Below are 14094 nucleotides of genomic sequence, written 5' to 3'. Positions count from 1 at the left end.
TTAGTCAGTTTTTTTATCATTCCTACAGTTAAAATGAATTATTCGAAGTCATATACGTCGAAAATAGAATTTAATTTCAAAAAAATTCTATATTTATTCGAAATTTTAATAGTCGAGTTCACGCACATGCGCAGAATTCATCCGTATTCTTAGCATTGTGCTTTTAGAATAGATTGACTCCGTATATAAAAATTTACTGTACAGCCGTAATGAGAATCTTAGACATTTCAGAAGCGCACGGGTTACGAGACTTGGTGGCTAGATCGGCAGAGTGTGGCACTCAGTTTTGCATGTCTTCAGTTCGAGGCCGACAAATTTTTTTATATATTTTTCATTTTTTAAAAAATTAATTTTAGTCAGTTTTTTTTATCATTCCTACAGTTAAAATGAATTATTCCAAGTCATATACGTCAAAAATAGAATTTAATTTCAAAAAAATTCTATATTTATTCGAAATTTTAATAGTCGAGTTCACGCACATGCGCAGAATTCATCCGTATTCTTAGCATTGTGCTTTTAGAATAGATTGACTCCGTATATAAAAATTTACTGTACAGCCGTAATGAGAATCTTAGACCTTTCAGAAGCGCTGGGGTTACGAGACTTGGTGGCTAGATCGGCAGAGTGTGGCACTTAGTTTTGCAGGTCTTCAGTTCGAGGCCGACAAATGTTTTTATATATTTTTCATTTTTTTTAAAATTAATTTTAGTCAGTTTTTTTTATCATTCCTACAGTTAAAATGAATTATTCGAAGTCATATACGTCAAAAATAGAATTTAATTTCAAAAAAATTCTATATTTATTCGAAATTTTAATAGTCGAGTTCACGCACATGCGCAGAATTCATCCGTATTCTTAGCATTGTGCTTTTAGAATAGATGGACTCCGTATATAAAAATTTACTGGACAGCCGTAATGAGAATCTTAGACCTTTCAGAAGCGCTCGGGTTACGAGACATGGTGGCTAGATCGGCAGAGTGTGGCACTTAGTTTTGCAGGTCTTCAGTTCGAGGCCGACAAATGTTTTTATATATTTTTCATTTTTTAAAAAATTTATTTTAGTCAGTTTTTTTTATCATTCCTACAGTTAAAATAAATTATTCGAAGTCATATACGTCAAAAATAGAATTTAATTTCAAAAAAATTCTATATTTATTCGAAATTTTAATAGTCGAGTTCAAGCACATGCGCAGAATTCATCCGTATTCTTAGCATTGTGCTTTTAGAATAGATTGACTCCGTATATAAAAATTTACTGGACAGCCGTAATGAGAATCTTAGACCTTTCAGAAGCGCTCGGGTTACGAGACTTGGTGGCTAGATCGGCAGAGTGTGGCACTTAGTTTTGCAGGTCTTCAGTTCCATTCCGACAAATGTTTTTATATATTTTTCATTTTTTAAAAAATTTATTTTAGTCAGTTTTTTTTTATCATTCCTACAGTTAAAATGAATTATTCCAAGTCATATACGTCAAAAATAGAATTTAATTTCAAAAAAATTCTATATTTATTCGAAATTTTAATAGTCGAGTGCACGCACATGCGAAGAATTCATCCGTATTCTTAGCATTGTGCTTTTAGAATAGATTGACTCCGTATATTAAAATTTACTGGACAGCCGTAATGAGAATCTTAGACCTTTCAGAAGCGCTCGGGTTACGAGACTTGGTGGCTAGATCGGCAGAGTGTGGCACTTAGTTTTGCAGGTCTTCAGTTCGAGGCCGACAAAAGTTTTTATATATTTTTCATTTTTTTAAAAATTAATTTTAGTCAGTTTTTTTTTATCATTCGTACAGATAAAATGAATTATTCCAAGTCATATACGTCAAAAATAGAATTTAATTTCAAAAAAATTCTATATTTATTCGAAATTTTAATAGTCGAGTTCACGCACATGCGCAGAATTCATCCGTATTCTTAGCATTGTGCTTTTAGAATAGATTGACTCCGTATATAAAAATTTACTGGACAGCCGTAATGAGAATCTTAGACCTTTCAGAAGCGCTCGGGTTACGAGACTTGGTGGCTAGATCGGCAGAGTGTGGCACTTAGTTTTGCAGGTCTTCAGTTCCATTCCGACAAATGTTTTTATATATTTTTCATTTTTTAAAAAATTTATTTTAGTCAGTTTTTTTTTATCATTCCTACAGTTAAAATGAATTATTCCAAGTCATATACGTCAAAAATAGAATTTAATTTCAAAAAAATTCTATATTTATTCGAAATTTTAATAGTCGAGTGCACGCACATGCGAAGAATTCATCCGTATTCTTAGCATTGTGCTTTTAGAATAGATTGACTCCGTATATAAAAATTTACTGGACAGCCGTAATGAGAATCTTAGACCTTTCAGAAGCGCTCGGGTTACGAGACTTGGTGGCTAGATCGGCAGAGTGTGGCACTTAGTTTTGCAGGTCTTCAGTTCGAGGCCGACAAAAGTTTTTATATATTTTTCATTTTTTTAAAAATTAATTTTAGTCAGTTTTTTTTATCATTCGTACAGATAAAATGAATTATTCCAAGTCATATACGTCAAAAATAGAATTTAATTTCAAAAAAATTCTATATTTATTCGAAATTTTAATAGTCGAGTTCACGCACATGCGCAGAATTCATCCGTATTCTTAGCATTGTGCTTTTAGAATAGATTGACTCCGTATATAAAAATTTACTGGACAGCCGTAATGAGAATCTTAGACCTTTCAGAAGCGCTCGGGTTACGAGACTTGGTGGCTAGATCGGCAGAGTGTGGTACTTAGTTTTGCAGGTCTTCAGTTCGAGGCCGACAAATGTTTTTATATATTTTTCATTTTTTTAAAAATTTATTTTAGTCAGTTTTTTTATCATTCCTACAGTTAAAATGAATTATTCGAAGTCATATACGTCAAAAATAGAATTTAATTTCAAAAAAATTCTATATTTATTCGAAATTTTAATAGTCGAGTTCACGCACATGCGCAGAATTCATCCGTATTCTTAGCATTGTGCTTTTAGAATAGATTGACTCCGTATATAAAAATTTACTGTACAGCCGTAATGAGAATCTTAGACATTTCAGAAGCGCACGGGTTACGAGACTTGGTGGCTAGATCGGCAGAGTGTGGCACTTAGTTTTGCATGTCTTCAGTTCGAGGCTGACAAATTTTTTTATATATTTTTCATTTTTTAAAAAATTAATTTTAGTCAGTTTTTTTTATCATTCCTACAGTTAAAATGAATTATTCCAAGTCATATACGTCAAAAATAGAATTTAATTTCAAAAAAATTCTATATTTATTCGAAATTTTAATAGTCGAGTTCACGCACATGCGCAGAATTCATCCGTATTCTTAGCATTGTGCTTTTAGAATAGATTGACTCCGTATATAAAAATTTACTGTACAGCCGTAATGAGAATCTTAGACCTTTCAGAAGCGCTGGGGTTACGAGACTTGGTGGCTAGATCGGCAGAGTGTGGCACTTAGTTTTGCAGGTCTTCAGTTAGAGGCCGACAAATGTTTTTATATATTTTTCATTTTTTTTAAAATTAATTTTAGTCAGTTTTTTTATCATTCCTACAGTTAAAATGAATTATTCGAAGTCATATACGTCAAAAATAGAATTTAATTTCAAAAAAATTCTATATTTATTCGAAATTTTAATAGTCGAGTTCACGCACATGCGCAGAATTCATCCGTATTCTTAGCATTGTGCTTTTAGAATAGATGGACTCCGTATATAAAAATTTACTGGACAGCCGTAATGAGAATCTTAGACCTTTCAGAAGCGCTCGGGTTACGAGACATGGTGGCTAGATCGGCAGAGTGTGGCACTTAGTTTTGCAGGTCTTCAGTTCGAGGCCGACAAATGTTTTTATATATTTTTCATTTTTTAAAAAATTTATTTTAGTCAGTTTTTTTTATCATTCCTACAGTTAAAATAAATTATTCGAAGTCATATACGTCAAAAATAGAATTTAATTTCAAAAAAATTCTATATTTATTCGAAATTTTAATAGTCGAGTTCAAGCACATGCGCAGAATTCATCCGTATTCTTAGCATTGTGCTTTTAGAATAGATTGACTCCGTATATAAAAATTTACTGGACAGCCGTAATGAGAATCTTAGACCTTTCAGAAGCGCTCGGGTTACGAGACTTGGTGGCTAGATCGGCAGAGTGTGGCACTTAGTTTTGCAGGTCTTCAGTTCCATTCCGACAAATGTTTTTATATATTTTTCATTTTTTAAAAAATTTATTTTAGTCAGTTTTTTTTTATCATTCCTACAGTTAAAATGAATTATTCCAAGTCATATACGTCAAAAATAGAATTTAATTTCAAAAAAATTCTATATTTATTCGAAATTTTAATAGTCGAGTGCACGCACATGCGAAGAATTCATCCGTATTCTTAGCATTGTGCTTTTAGAATAGATTGACTCCGTATATTAAAATTTACTGGACAGCCGTAATGAGAATCTTAGACCTTTCAGAAGCGCTCGGGTTACGAGACTTGGTGGCTAGATCGGCAGAGTGTGGTACTTAGTTTTGCAGGTTTTCAGTTCGAGGCCGAGAAATGTTTTTATATATTTTTCATTTTTTTAAAAATTTATTTTAGTCAGTTTTTTTTATCATTCCTACAGTTAAAATGAATTATTCGAAGTCATATACGTCAAAAATAGAATTTAATTTCAAAAAAATTCTATATTTATTCGAAATTTTAATAGTCGAGTTCACGCACATGCGCAGAATTCATCCGTATTCTTAGCATTGTGCTTTTAGAATAGATGGACTCCGTATATAAAAATTTACTGGACAGCCGTAATGAGAATCTTAGACCTTTCAGAAGCGCTCGGGTTACGAGACATGGTGGCTAGATCGGCAGAGTGTGGCACTTAGTTTTGCAGGTCTTCAGTTCGAGGCCGACAAATGTTTTTATATATTTTTCATTTTTTAAAAAATTTTTTTAGTCAGTTTTTTTTATCATTCCTACAGTTAAAATAAATTATTCGAAGTCATATACGTCAAAAATAGAATTTAATTTCAAAAAAATTCTATATTTATTCGAAATTTTAATAGTCGAGTTCAAGCACATGCGCAGAATTCATCCGTATTCTTAGCATTGTGCTTTTAGAATAGATTGACTCCGTATATAAAAATTTACTGGACAGCCGTAATGAGAATCTTAGACCTTTCAGAAGCGCTCGGGTTACGAGACTTGGTGGCTAGATCGGCAGAGTGTGGCACTTAGTTTTGCAGGTCTTCAGTTCCATTCCGACAAATGTTTTTATATATTTTTCATTTTTTAAAAAATTTATTTTAGTCAGTTTTTTTTTATCATTCCTACAGTTAAAATGAATTATTCCAAGTCATATACGTCAAAAATAGAATTTAATTTCAAAAAAATTCTATATTTATTCGAAATTTTAATAGTCGAGTGCACGCACATGCGAAGAATTCATCCGTATTCTTAGCATTGTGCTTTTAGAATAGATTGACTCCGTATATAAAAATTTACTGGACAGCCGTAATGAGAATCTTAGACCTTTCAGAAGCGCTCGGGTTACGAGACTTGGTGGCTAGATCGGCAGAGTGTGGCACTTAGTTTTGCAGGTCTTCAGTTCGAGGCCGACAAAAGTTTTTATATATTTTTCATTTTTTTAAAAATTAATTTTAGTCAGTTTTTTTTATCATTCGTACAGATAAAATGAATTATTCCAAGTCATATACGTCAAAAATAGAATTTAATTTCAAAAAAATTCTATATTTATTCGAAATTTTAATAGTCGAGTTCACGCACATGCGAAGAATTCATCCGTATTCTTAGCATTGTGCTTTTAGAATAGATTGACTCCGTATATAAAAATTTACTGGACAGCCGTAATGAGAATCTTAGACCTTTCAGAAGCGCTCGGGTTACGAGACTTGGTGGCTAGATCGGCAGAGTGTGGCACTTAGTTTTGCAGGTCTTCAGTTCGAGGCCGACAAAAGTTTTTATATATTTTTCATTTTTTTAAAAATTAATTTTAGTCAGTTTTTTTTATCATTCGTACAGATAAAATGAATTATTCCAAGTCATATACGTCAAAAATAGAATTTAATTTCAAAAAAATTCTATATTTATTCGAAATTTTAATAGTCGAGTTCACGCACATGCGCAGAATTCATCCGTATTCTTAGCATTGTGCTTTTAGAATAGATTGACTCCGTATATAAAAATTTACTGGACAGCCGTAATGAGAATCTTAGACCTTTCAGAAGCGCTCGGGTTACGAGACTTGGTGGCTAGATCGGCAGAGTGTGGTACTTAGTTTTGCAGGTCTTCAGTTCGAGGCCGACAAATGTTTTTATATATTTTTCATTTTTTTAAAAATTTATTTTAGTCAGTTTTTTTATCATTCCTACAGTTAAAATGAATTATTCGAAGTCATATACGTCAAAAATAGAATTTAATTTCAAAAAAATTCTATATTTATTCGAAATTTTAATAGTCGAGTTCACGCACATGCGCAGAATTCATCCGTATTCTTAGCATTGTGCTTTTAGAATAGATTGACTCCGTATATAAAAATTTACTGTACAGCCGTAATGAGAATCTTAGACATTTCAGAAGCGCACGGGTTACGAGACTTGGTGGCTAGATCGGCAGAGTGTGGCACTTAGTTTTGCATGTCTTCAGTTCGAGGCTGACAAATTTTTTTATATATTTTTCATTTTTTAAAAAATTAATTTTAGTCAGTTTTTTTTATCATTCCTACAGTTAAAATGAATTATTCCAAGTCATATACGTCAAAAATAGAATTTAATTTCAAAAAAATTCTATATTTATTCGAAATTTTAATAGTCGAGTTCACGCACATGCGCAGAATTCATCCGTATTCTTAGCATTGTGCTTTTAGAATAGATTGACTCCGTATATAAAAATTTACTGTACAGCCGTAATGAGAATCTTAGACATTTCAGAAGCGCACGGGTTACGAGACTTGGTGGCTAGATCGGCAGAGTGTGGCACTTAGTTTTGCATGTCTTCAGTTCGAGGCTGACAAATTTTTTTATATATTTTTCATTTTTTAAAAAATTAATTTTAGTCAGTTTTTTTTATCATTCCTACAGTTAAAATGAATTATTCCAAGTCATATACGTCAAAAATAGAATTTAATTTCAAAAAAATTCTATATTTATTCGAAATTTTAATAGTCGAGTTCACGCACATGCGCAGAATTCATCCGTATTCTTAGCATTGTGCTTTTAGAATAGATTGACTCCGTATATAAAAATTTACTGTACAGCCGTAATGAGAATCTTAGACCTTTCAGAAGCGCTGGGGTTACGAGACTTGGTGGCTAGATCGGCAGAGTGTGGCACTTAGTTTTGCAGGTCTTCAGTTCGAGGCCGACAAATGTTTTTATATATTTTTCATTTTTTTTAAAATTAATTTTAGTCAGTTTTTTTTATCATTCGTACAGATAAAATGAATTATTCCAAGTCATATACGTCAAAAATAGAATTTAATTTCAAAAAAATTCTATATTTATTCGAAATTTTAATAGTCGAGTTCACGCACATGCGCAGAATTCATCCGTATTCTTAGCATTGTGCTTTTAGAATAGATTGACTCCGTATATAAAAATTTACTGGACAGCCGTAATGAGAGTCTTAGACCTTTCAGAAGCGCTCGGGTTACGAGACTTGGTGGCTAGATAGGCAGAGTGTGGTACTTAGTTTTGCAGGTCTTCAGTTCGAGGCCGACAAATGTTTTTATATATTTTTCATTTTTTTAAAAATTTATTTTAGTCAGTTTTTTTATCATTCCTACAGTTAAAATGAATTATTCGAAGTCATATACGTCAAAAATAGAATTTAATTTCAAAAAAATTCTATATTTATTCGAAATTTTAATAGTCGAGTTCACGCACATGCGCAGAATTCATCCGTATTCTTAGCATTGTGCTTTTAGAATAGATTGACTCCGTATATAAAAATTTACTGGACAGCCGTAATGAGAATCTTAGACCTTTCAGAAGCGCTCGGGTTACGAGATATGGTGGCTAGATCGGCAGAGTGTGGCACTTAGTTTTGCAGGTCTTCAGTTCGAGGCCGACAAATGTTTTTATATATTTTTCATTTTTTAAAAAATTTATTTTAGTCAGTTTTTTTTTATCATTCCTACAGTTAAAATAAATTATTCGAAGTCATATACGTCGAAAATAGAATTTAATTTCAAAAAAATTCTATATTTATTCGAAATTTTAATAGTCGAGTTCACGCACATGCGCAGAATTCATCCGTATTCTTAGCATTGTGCTTTTAGAATAGATTGACTCCGTATATAAAAATTTACTGTACAGCCGTAATGAGAATCTTAGACATTTCAGAAGCGCACGGGTTACGAGACTTGGTGGCTAGATCGGCAGAGTGTGGCACTTAGTTTTGCATGTCTTCAGTTCGAGGCCGACAAATTTTTTTATATATTTTTCATTTTTTAAAAAATTAATTTTAGTCAGTTTTTTTTATCATTCCTACAGTTAAAATGAATTATTCCAAGTCATATACGTCAAAAATAGAATTTAATTTCAAAAAAATTCTATATTTATTCGAAATTTTAATAGTCGAGTTCACGCACATGCGCAGAATTCATCCGTATTCTTAGCATTGTGCTTTTAGAATAGATTGACTCCGTATATAAAAATTTACTGTACAGCCGTAATGAGAATCTTAGACCTTTCAGAAGCGCTGGGGTTACGAGACTTGGTGGCTAGATCGGCAGAGTGTGGCACTTAGTTTTGCAGGTCTTCAGTTCGAGGCCGACAAATGTTTTTATATATTTTTCATTTTTTTTAAAATTAATTTTAGTCAGTTTTTTTTATCATTCCTACAGTTAAAATGAATTATTCGAAGTCATATACGTCAAAAATAGAATTTAATTTCAAAAAAATTCTATATTTATTCGAAATTTTAATAGTCGAGTTCACGCACATGCGCAGAATTCATCCGTATTCTTAGCATTGTGCTTTTAGAATAGATGGACTCCGTATATAAAAATTTACTGGACAGCCGTAATGAGAATCTTAGACCTTTCAGAAGCGCTCGGGTTACGAGACTTGGTGGCTAGATCGGCAGAGTGTGGTACTTAGTTTTGCAGGTCTTCAGTTCGAGGCCGACAAATGTTTTTATATATTTTTCATTTTTTTAAAAATTTATTTTAGTCAGTTTTTTTATCATTCCTACAGTTAAAATGAATTATTCGAAGTCATATACGTCGAAAATAGAATTTAATTTCAAAAAAATTCTATATTTATTCGAAATTTTAATAGTCGAGTTCACGCACATGCGCAGAATTCATCCGTATTCTTAGCATTGTGCTTTTAGAATAGATTGACTCCGTATATAAAAATTTACTGTACAGCCGTAATGAGAATCTTAGACATTTCAGAAGCGCACGGGTTACGAGACTTGGTGGCTAGATCGGCAGAGTGTGGCACTCAGTTTTGCATGTCTTCAGTTCGAGGCCGACAAATTTTTTTATATATTTTTCATTTTTTAAAAAATTAATTTTAGTCAGTTTTTTTTATCATTCCTACAGTTAAAATGAATTATTCCAAGTCATATACGTCAAAAATAGAATTTAATTTCAAAAAAATTCTATATTTATTCGAAATTTTAATAGTCGAGTTCACGCACATGCGCAGAATTCATCCGTATTCTTAGCATTGTGCTTTTAGAATAGATTGACTCCGTATATAAAAATTTACTGTACAGCCGTAATGAGAATCTTAGACCTTTCAGAAGCGCTGGGGTTACGAGACTTGGTGGCTAGATCGGCAGAGTGTGGCACTTAGTTTTGCAGGTCTTCAGTTCGAGGCCGACAAATGTTTTTATATATTTTTCATTTTTTTTAAAATTAATTTTAGTCAGTTTTTTTTATCATTCCTACAGTTAAAATGAATTATTCGAAGTCATATACGTCAAAAATAGAATTTAATTTCAAAAAAATTCTATATTTATTCGAAATTTTAATAGTCGAGTTCACGCACATGCGCAGAATTCATCCGTATTCTTAGCATTGTGCTTTTAGAATAGATGGACTCCGTATATAAAAATTTACTGGACAGCCGTAATGAGAATCTTAGACCTTTCAGAAGCGCTCGGGTTACGAGACATGGTGGCTAGATCGGCAGAGTGTGGCACTTAGTTTTGCAGGTCTTCAGTTCGAGGCCGACAAATGTTTTTATATATTTTTCATTTTTTAAAAAATTTATTTTAGTCAGTTTTTTTTATCATTCCTACAGTTAAAATAAATTATTCGAAGTCATATACGTCAAAAATAGAATTTAATTTCAAAAAAATTCTATATTTATTCGAAATTTTAATAGTCGAGTTCAAGCACATGCGCAGAATTCATCCGTATTCTTAGCATTGTGCTTTTAGAATAGATTGACTCCGTATATAAAAATTTACTGGACAGCCGTAATGAGAATCTTAGACCTTTCAGAAGCGCTCGGGTTACGAGACTTGGTGGCTAGATCGGCAGAGTGTGGCACTTAGTTTTGCAGGTCTTCAGTTCCATTCCGACAAATGTTTTTATATATTTTTCATTTTTTAAAAAATTTATTTTAGTCAGTTTTTTTTTATCATTCCTACAGTTAAAATGAATTATTCCAAGTCATATACGTCAAAAATAGAATTTAATTTCAAAAAAATTCTATATTTATTCGAAATTTTAATAGTCGAGTGCACGCACATGCGAAGAATTCATCCGTATTCTTAGCATTGTGCTTTTAGAATAGATTGACTCCGTATATTAAAATTTACTGGACAGCCGTAATGAGAATCTTAGACCTTTCAGAAGCGCTCGGGTTACGAGACTTGGTGGCTAGATCGGCAGAGTGTGGCACTTAGTTTTGCAGGTCTTCAGTTCGAGGCCGACAAAAGTTTTTATATATTTTTCATTTTTTTAAAAATTAATTTTAGTCAGTTTTTTTTTATCATTCGTACAGATAAAATGAATTATTCCAAGTCATATACGTCAAAAATAGAATTTAATTTCAAAAAAATTCTATATTTATTCGAAATTTTAATAGTCGAGTTCACGCACATGCGCAGAATTCATCCGTATTCTTAGCATTGTGCTTTTAGAATAGATTGACTCCGTATATAAAAATTTACTGGACAGCCGTAATGAGAATCTTAGACCTTTCAGAAGCGCTCGGGTTACGAGACTTGGTGGCTAGATCGGCAGAGTGTGGCACTTAGTTTTGCAGGTCTTCAGTTCCATTCCGACAAATGTTTTTATATATTTTTCATTTTTTAAAAAATTTATTTTAGTCAGTTTTTTTTTATCATTCCTACAGTTAAAATGAATTATTCCAAGTCATATACGTCAAAAATAGAATTTAATTTCAAAAAAATTCTATATTTATTCGAAATTTTAATAGTCGAGTGCACGCACATGCGAAGAATTCATCCGTATTCTTAGCATTGTGCTTTTAGAATAGATTGACTCCGTATATAAAAATTTACTGGACAGCCGTAATGAGAATCTTAGACCTTTCAGAAGCGCTCGGGTTACGAGACTTGGTGGCTAGATCGGCAGAGTGTGGCACTTAGTTTTGCAGGTCTTCAGTTCGAGGCCGACAAAAGTTTTTATATATTTTTCATTTTTTTAAAAATTAATTTTAGTCAGTTTTTTTTATCATTCGTACAGATAAAATGAATTATTCCAAGTCATATACGTCAAAAATAGAATTTAATTTCAAAAAAATTCTATATTTATTCGAAATTTTAATAGTCGAGTTCACGCACATGCGCAGAATTCATCCGTATTCTTAGCATTGTGCTTTTAGAATAGATTGACTCCGTATATAAAAATTTACTGGACAGCCGTAATGAGAATCTTAGACCTTTCAGAAGCGCTCGGGTTACGAGACTTGGTGGCTAGATCGGCAGAGTGTGGTACTTAGTTTTGCAGGTCTTCAGTTCGAGGCCGACAAATGTTTTTATATATTTTTCATTTTTTTAAAAATTTATTTTAGTCAGTTTTTTTATCATTCCTACAGTTAAAATGAATTATTCGAAGTCATATACGTCAAAAATAGAATTTAATTTCAAAAAAATTCTATATTTATTCGAAATTTTAATAGTCGAGTTCACGCACATGCGCAGAATTCATCCGTATTCTTAGCATTGTGCTTTTAGAATAGATTGACTCCGTATATAAAAATTTACTGTACAGCCGTAATGAGAATCTTAGACATTTCAGAAGCGCACGGGTTACGAGACTTGGTGGCTAGATCGGCAGAGTGTGGCACTTAGTTTTGCATGTCTTCAGTTCGAGGCTGACAAATTTTTTTATATATTTTTCATTTTTTAAAAAATTAATTTTAGTCAGTTTTTTTTATCATTCCTACAGTTAAAATGAATTATTCCAAGTCATATACGTCAAAAATAGAATTTAATTTCAAAAAAATTCTATATTTATTCGAAATTTTAATAGTCGAGTTCACGCACATGCGCAGAATTCATCCGTATTCTTAGCATTGTGCTTTTAGAATAGATTGACTCCGTATATAAAAATTTACTGTACAGCCGTAATGAGAATCTTAGACCTTTCAGAAGCGCTGGGGTTACGAGACTTGGTGGCTAGATCGGCAGAGTGTGGCACTTAGTTTTGCAGGTCTTCAGTTAGAGGCCGACAAATGTTTTTATATATTTTTCATTTTTTTTAAAATTAATTTTAGTCAGTTTTTTTATCATTCCTACAGTTAAAATGAATTATTCGAAGTCATATACGTCAAAAATAGAATTTAATTTCAAAAAAATTCTATATTTATTCGAAATTTTAATAGTCGAGTTCACGCACATGCGCAGAATTCATCCGTATTCTTAGCATTGTGCTTTTAGAATAGATGGACTCCGTATATAAAAATTTACTGGACAGCCGTAATGAGAATCTTAGACCTTTCAGAAGCGCTCGGGTTACGAGACATGGTGGCTAGATCGGCAGAGTGTGGCACTTAGTTTTGCAGGTCTTCAGTTCGAGGCCGACAAATGTTTTTATATATTTTTCATTTTTTAAAAAATTTATTTTAGTCAGTTTTTTTTATCATTCCTACAGTTAAAATAAATTATTCGAAGTCATATACGTCAAAAATAGAATTTAATTTCAAAAAAATTCTATATTTATTCGAAATTTTAATAGTCGAGTTCAAGCACATGCGCAGAATTCATCCGTATTCTTAGCATTGTGCTTTTAGAATAGATTGACTCCGTATATAAAAATTTACTGGACAGCCGTAATGAGAATCTTAGACCTTTCAGAAGCGCTCGGGTTACGAGACTTGGTGGCTAGATCGGCAGAGTGTGGCACTTAGTTTTGCAGGTCTTCAGTTCCATTCCGACAAATGTTTTTATATATTTTTCATTTTTTAAAAAATTTATTTTAGTCAGTTTTTTTTTATCATTCCTACAGTTAAAATGAATTATTCCAAGTCATATACGTCAAAAATAGAATTTAATTTCAAAAAAATTCTATATTTATTCGAAATTTTAATAGTCGAGTGCACGCACATGCGAAGAATTCATCCGTATTCTTAGCATTGTGCTTTTAGAATAGATTGACTCCGTATATTAAAATTTACTGGACAGCCGTAATGAGAATCTTAGACCTTTCAGAAGCGCTCGGGTTACGAGACTTGGTGGCTAGATCGGCAGAGTGTGGTACTTAGTTTTGCAGGTTTTCAGTTCGAGGCCGAGAAATGTTTTTATATATTTTTCATTTTTTTAAAAATTTATTTTAGTCAGTTTTTTTTATCATTCCTACAGTTAAAATGAATTATTCGAAGTCATATACGTCAAAAATAGAATTTAATTTCAAAAAAATTCTATATTTATTCGAAATTTTAATAGTCGAGTTCACGCACATGCGCAGAATTCATCCGTATTCTTAGCATTGTGCTTTTAGAATAGATGGACTCCGTATATAAAAATTTACTGGACAGCCGTAATGAGAATCTTAGACCTTTCAGAAGCGCTCGGGTTACGAGACATGGTGGCTAGATCGGCAGAGTGTGGCACTTAGTTTTGCAGGTCTTCAGTTCGAGGCCGACAAATGTTTTTATA

The sequence above is a fragment of the Argiope bruennichi genome, chromosome 8 (assembly GCF_947563725.1).
Source record: "Argiope bruennichi chromosome 8, qqArgBrue1.1, whole genome shotgun sequence".
NCBI lineage: Eukaryota > Metazoa > Arthropoda > Arachnida > Araneae > Araneidae > Argiope > Argiope bruennichi.
The sequence above is the reverse complement of the archived record's forward strand: the minus strand, read 5'-3'. Positions refer to the sequence as shown.